The sequence below is a fragment of the Pezoporus flaviventris genome, unplaced genomic scaffold (assembly GCF_033815535.1).
Source record: "Pezoporus flaviventris isolate CSIRO_AGI_PZ_B2104156 unplaced genomic scaffold, CSIRO_AGI_Pfla_v1 ptg000036l, whole genome shotgun sequence".
In the NCBI taxonomy this organism is placed as follows: Eukaryota; Metazoa; Chordata; class Aves; order Psittaciformes; family Psittacidae; genus Pezoporus; species Pezoporus flaviventris.
The window spans coordinates 43,895,637-43,903,011 of NW_026892584.1; positions in this window are offsets into that span (position 1 = coordinate 43,895,637).

The following is a 7,375-nucleotide window of genomic DNA, read 5'->3' on the forward strand; positions in this document are numbered from 1 at the left end:
TTTCAAATTGCCTTTTTGAGCTCCATTTTACTCTTTCTGCTCCTTTTCCATGTGAGAGCAATGAAGAATCACTGAGTTTTCTGTGATACACTGCCGTCATCACTGAACAGTCTACCACTGATGGGGGCCAGCTCCTGCTCACCACTACAAATGCAATTGCATTGAGTATTATTGATGTTGCTACAGTGGGTGCTATAGTTGTGTGAGTATAAAAAAAAACACAGTGCTAGTAAAAGACACTCAAGGATAAATAGCAAAGGTACTGCATTTCATGAGACCAAAATAACTTCATGCTGTGCACTGAAAGTACCTTCCACTGGCTGCCATCTACCTGCCGTTCCCAGCCAGGGTCCTTGTCTTCCCTTGAAGACTTCAAAGGCTTCCCCATATGTCTTCAAAAGCAATGGGGCTCCTCTTTGTCCCTCCAAGATGGTGACACTGAGAAACTGGGACCTACTTGTAAGCACACTGTGTCTCCAAAATCTGCTGGTGTTCTCAGAGCTATGAAGATCTCAGGCAAAATACCAGCACCTATATGGACTCTTCTCTCTCTCCCCCTCCCTTGCAGCCACAGGGCCTCTGCAACAGCTCCCTAATGCAGGGCCCAATCTGGGGGTTTCAGCCATACTCTGTGCCCCCAGATGAGGTTTATGGATGATGTAAACGAACAAAAACATACAGATGGCTGATCTCACTGAAAAGCAGAAGCATGATGGAAAGATTTAGGTTGAGCCAAATGGCATATTTTACCTGAATGTATCTCACTGATTTGGGTGAGAAGGCCTGTGGGTGCTTGGGAAGGCGAGGGGAGAGAAGGATGTGACAGCTCTGAAATGCCCATATTTTGTTGCATTGGGTTGCTTGTGTGAGAGCCAGGGGTCAGTTCTGTAAATTGGACCAATTAAATACTAATTTGATCCTAGAGTAATGGATGCTGACGGAGACACACTTCTGGCATGTGACTCCATTGATATTAATTCATCAGGGATGAGCTTGGCTTGGACAATACCTCAAATGAGAATATGAAACCACAGAAAAATATCCGTCAAAATACAATATGGGGATAAGTTTCTGATCTTCAGTGTAACTGACAGACTCGCATCCAGGACTCATTGGAAAGGTAGAGCAATGTTTGGGCATTGATAACGGTGTTTGTAAATGTCCTCTTACCACTTTTGAATTCTGTTCTTTTACACTACAGAGTTACTGTTCCACTGCTTCCTTTTTTCTTTGCTTATTCTGTTTTAAATTATGGAGAAATCCAAAACTCAGAGCCAATTTGTTTTGCTCTGCTGGGTACAGTGATGTGTATTTTGAAAGGAATCTTTCAGTGATCTTTGCTAAAAAAAAAAATAAAATAAATAAAAAGTCCAGACACCATTCTTGTCTTGCAGTGCTAGCTGCATTACATGTAAGCCCATTTAAGCAGTAGATAACTCTTACTATTAAGGGTATATTCCTGCATTTTTACCTGACTTCTCTGCTTTGCTACCATCCTTCTCCTCAGTGTTCTATATCAGTTTTCCTTTCTTTGAAGAGAACGTCCCCTCCTGAGTGGTATTCTAGTCACAATAGTCAGGCAGGAAGACTGTGTTGAAAAGGTCTAAAACTAAAAAAGAATATAGTTCTACCCATGACAAGTGGACAGTAACACAGCAATCAAGCCCTGTTTGGAAATGAACACTCAGAATTGCACAGAAACCTATTATTTTAATGTGAATATCTGTGCGTGCTTCCAACCGGAAGTCTCCAGAGGATTAAGCAGTCTCCAAGACAGGCCTTCTGAAGCAGTGGTGAATTTAAGAATGTCCAAAACACTGATTAAACCTAAATTAAACCTGAAGTACTTATGGTAGCCTTTCTGTGGGTGTGAACCTGCTGAATGAGCAGCTTTGCAACATCTGAAGCAGCAGCCATTCAGACACAAAGTAAAAGCATAATAAGAACACCAAGATCTTCTTGGGGTACGTTTGCACTGTGCACTGAGGGTATGTATGGTACAAGCTCCTAGGTTAGGTACCAAGAGCTGTGAAGATGCAGTATCATAGGTGCTGGCCCATCCTAGCAACCTGAATATGTGCACAGAGATCTCGCAGACCTTGTCTGCTGGTCACTAATCTGTGAAGGTAAGACCTTCACTGCACTCTACTGCTATTGTAACCTCTGCCACCTGGGTGAAACAAGAACAGATCCATCGCTATCAGCTGCCACAGCTGCTCACATTGATGTTAACACAGTCTCAGAGAGGCCTCAGCCTACCCAGGACTCTTGGAGAGCTATCTGATAGGGACTCATGAAGTCTTTGGAGAGTGTGACACCAACACCTTGAGCACTAGGAGGTTCAGGACGGGAAGCCCTGGAGCACCTACAACATACCTAAAGGGTGACAGATTAGAATAAAGTAGCAGAAAGCATTGTTTTAACCCAGCTAATCCTCACAATCACAGGTTAGAGACCTTTCGGGCAGCTGCAATCCCTGTACCACCATTATTACCCTCTTCTTTAGATTTCTATGTCTCACAGGCCAGTTGGGTTCTGTGTGGCATTTAGGCCATGCTACATTCCATGTTGCACAATATAAGGCACACATTTCCAGGGGATCTTGTTTGTATTCAGATGCTTACTGAGAATCATAGAAAAATAATTAGGTTGGAAAGGACTTCTGCAGGACTCTCATCCAGTCTTATGCTTAATGGAACAGAAGGTGTATCAAGGCCTCACCTAACTGGGGTTTGAATGCCTTCAAGAATAGAAATTGCACGCACTTTGGGGGAGACTTGTTCTAATGCCTGACAGCCCTCACTATGAAGACTTTTCTTCTTTTGCCTAGCTGGACTGCATCCCATCTGGTCCCATGGGTTGTATATGTCCAGTTTACTTAAGTGATCCCAGCATCACCCTCTTCAGCTGTGGGTAGTACATCTCTCTTCCAAACTCTGCTATTACACATGGATGCCTGGGAACAGATTCTACCAGGAAAGACTGAGGTGAATAAAATGCTGAGAACCTCAGACTTTTGTGTGTCCTTCATCATTAGATCATCTGCCCTGTTCAGCAGTGCACCTGTATTTTCGTGGTCTTCCTTTTGCTACTAATGTACCTGTAGAAGCCCTTCCTATAGCTCTTGACATTATCACCAATTATCAGATTAAGCCCAGCTTTAGCTTTCTTAATCACATTCCTGCATGCCTGTGTAGTTCTACAGTGCTCCTTGATTGGCTGTCCCTGCTTCCCCCTATTACATGTTTTCTGCTTAGGTTTTGAGTTCAGTCAGAAGTTCTCTGTACACCAAAGCTGGCCTCATGCACTGCCTGCTTAGCCTCCTGCAAAACAGTATGGACCATTCTTGGGCTTTGGGGAAATGGTCCTTGAGAATCATCTAACTCCATGTCCTTTTACTCTTCACAGCAATATCCCAAGGGAAGCTGCTTCCCAGTTCCCTGAACAAGCCAAAGTCTGCTCTCCTGAATCCAGGGTCACTGTTCTACTCACCTCTTTCTGCTTTCTCATGATCTTAAATTCTACCACCTCTTGATCTCTCCAAGGCTGCCACTGACCATCACAATCCAAACCACTTTTTGTTTGCAAGTAGCAAATCAACCAGAGCATCTCCCTACTCAGTCTGTACAGCACCTGTGTCAAGAAATTGTCCCTGATGCGCTCCAGAAGCCTGGGTTGCTTGTGCCCTACTGTGTTTCCTGCCCAGCAGATTTCAGGTCAGTTCGTATGTCCTGTAAATGTGAGGGCTTGAGACACTGACACTTCTTCTACTTTTCTAGAGAAGGTTTCATCTATTTTGTCCTCTTGACCAGATGACCTGTAGCAGACGCCTACCACAACTGTGTTGGCCTTCCCTCTGACCAGCTCCTGACCAGAACTCCAGGCATCTGGGCTGTTTCTCTCTGTGCAGAGCATAACATCTCTTGCACATCTCACCTTCCTCCTTCTAAAAAACATGTATTCATCCATCACAGCACTTCAGCTGTTAGAGCTCTTACAGCTTCGAAGTACAAAGGAGCAATGGGTGGGTCAAACCCCTGCCTAGCCAGGTCTGCAATACTGTGTCTCCCGATCCAATCAATATAGAGATCTGGGCACTCTCTTGAGATGACTTTTTGTGAAGACCTAAATTAGATGATGCACCTTGTTCTCTTGATTATTACACTGGAAAAATGCTAATAACAGCCTTGGGGCAAGCCTTTAATCCACAATCCCCACACATCCCATCATACTCAGAAACATGTGCATACTCTTCCAGACTCAGTAGAAAGAAAAACTGTCCTTTTCTAATATAGGAAAGACAGATGAACAGTGGAATCCCTCTTTCAAAGACCTAGCTTCCATGGCAAGACTTTACAAAGTAAGGGACTTTCCTGCTTGCCCAGACATGGTCATGGTTTATGTGCTTGTGCTGCATTGGTACAGGAGAGTGAAAAGCAAGGAGCCACATAAAGCGGGACCCTTTTGAGCAGACTTGGGAATGTGTGTCCAGAAACTAGTTTGTCTTTGTTTCTACTGTATTAAAGGAAAGGGAAAAAGGCTCATCTTCCCTTCTGTAAATAAACAAGATCACAGGGAGAAATACACTACATTTATAAAATCAGTCTTTTCCAAACAGAAAGGCTGTAACAGGTGGCAGTACACCTACAGCCTGTTCTTTGAACCTTTAAATCCTCTCTCTCACATGGAGGAAGAAGCAGGGTAAGAAAATCTTTATTTCTGTGAACTGTGGTTCGGTTTATTTGCTTCAGGCTGTAAAAATCTCACTGCAAACATTTACAACTTAGTCTGAGCCACAGCAGCTATAACTGGTACACGGTGCTTCCAGTGCAGTTTGTTTACAAGATGAAGAAGGCCTTAGTCCCAGCCAGAGCAGGAGCACATACCATCGACATCTGAAGCCTTGCTTAAGGAAATCCAGACTGACAGCCTCTTCCTGCTGCAAATCACTGCCTGGTCCCATTTCCAGTTTGACTGCAGCTTTCTTTCTCCCAGCACACCTGCAGGTAAAAAAGCATCACAAGCAACACACCCGTGGCCAGGTGTGGAGCAAGTGAGGAGATGGTGGCAGCTGTCTGTGCAAAGGAGCTGCTGTTGGTCCTTCCTGGCTGGAGGGATGGTTGGTCATTAGTTGCAGATTTGGCTTTGACAAAGCAAAGGAGACAAGCCACAGAACAAACAGGAGCAATAAGGAGCATCTTCAGAACTCTGTCAAGGTTTTGTCTGAGAGGGGAAAGAAAACAGACTAAAAACTATATCCCCCCAGGCAGAGAGGGGACATTAGCAGGATCAGGATACATGGTGACATCTTTTTCACCACAGCAGCACCCAGTGAGTCCCCATTTGGCTATTAGTACAAAGAGCCACATTCATAGAATCACAGAATCCTAGAACAGTTAAGGTTGGAAAGGACCTTAAGATCGTCTAGTTTCAACCCCCCTGCCATGGGCAGGGACACCTCACACTAAACCATATCACCCAAGGCCTTGTCCAACCTGGTCTTGAACACTGACAGGGATGGAGCATTCACAACCTCCCTGGGCAACCTATTCTAGTGCCTCACCACCCTAACAGGAAAGAATTTTCTCCTTATATCTAATCTAAATTTCCCCTGTTCAAGTTTTAACCCGTTACCCCTTGTCCTATCACTACATTCCTGAATACATATAGGAGTGTTAGTCCCCTGGAGCTTAACACTACTAAGGTGACTGTGTGAGTCCAAGCAGAAATGGGCAAAACCTAGTTTTTGCTGGTCAAATGCTGCTTTTAGCCTGTCTTGACCAGAAAAATGGGCAGGCTCAGACTGCCTTGGTTTTCCATGTATATCAGGCACTGGCCCCTAATGGGACAAGAAGAACAGGTCTTGAACTGAAGGCATCAGAGACAAAGAACCTGCAAGACCTCCAGGTCCTGCCATGCTGGCTCACAGAGAACTTGCTGAGCCCTGTAGTCCTGCTACTACATGGGTGCTGCCTTTATAGGTCACTGCTCCAAAGCTGTCTGCAACATGAGTAGAATGGGCTTGAGCGTACTTTGCTTCTTTCCATACCTCAAGACACCCAACTACACATTATGGCCACCCCACATCTAGATGGCTTCTCTTGTTGCACTGCCATCTCTCTCCCAACTACAAAGCCTGAAATTTCCAAGGGCAGATTTTCCTTAATCATCAGGCAGATCATTGTTTTCTCAGTTTCTTTTTCCATTTCTGAGTTGCGATGGTTCCTGCCAGCTTTCTGCCTGGCATGGATTTCTACAGGAGCAACAGAACTTCTGAAAATAGACACTTACAGTGGAAAGCCTGACACACCCTATGTGGAGCTTATGAGTGGCAGAAACACAATCAAAAGCCAGCCAAGACACTAGGCCATGCTAGCAGTGTTCAATTAAGGCTCTGAGCAAAGCAACCCTAGAAGAAACCAAATGGGAACTCCATAAAAGCTGCTGCATAGAACACTCCAGGTTCTTTCCATCACTGAGAGGCATTATGGTAATCCTAGCTCAGGCGAGCTATTCCAATATAGCTGGCATGTTCAGAATCCCTTTAAAAATAAAAATTCATGGAAATGGCCAGCCTGCCGTAATTTCCTGATACAAAATGGTACGCAAAGCCTATGGGAAAAAAGCCAGCAGTGGTATGACACAAGTCTGAGCTCTGCCTGTCATTATCAAGGGTGGGTTTTTCAGGGTAAAATTCTCCTGGGCCAAATAACAGGAGACTGATAAATAAAGCTTGTTAACTGCCCTTTCTGACTCACTCTCTCCTGCTGGAAGGGTGACTCACTGTCATGTGTGAGAGGCTGCCAGGTCTTTCTTACATGCTTAAACAAGCATGGGTTCTCTGTGTTAGACGTACATTGCCTCAGAAGTAGACACTCAATGCTGAGAAGGCAGCCCGGCAAAGGACTCTGCTGACTAAAAGATCTGAACTTCCAGATATTTCTCAATCCTTTCTGGAAAGTTCAAGGTTGTTGTTAGATTACCACAGAAAACTTAGACCCGAAGCCATGGCTGAGGGCTTGGCTGACAATAACAGTATTTTAAACTATGGCTTGCTAGGGCCATCAGATTTTACTAGGTAACTGCTGCAGAGTGAGACATACAGAGTGTTCTGGGTGCAGACAGAAGTAACTGAGACCATGCCTGGTCCAGAGCTGCCTTTTATCCAAGGAAAACAGCATGCCAAAAGCACTTATTGCTCACTGTTTCATGATGAGAAAGTAGCTCCATTGGGCTGCTTCCCTTGAGGAACCTGAGGAACCTGCCCTGAATCTGGAGAGGGGAAAATATCATCTCTCGGTCTGAGTAGCTCATTGACTGCTTCTGAGCAATGCCAGTGGCTGCTCAACGCTTCCTCCTCTCTGCAGTGACACAG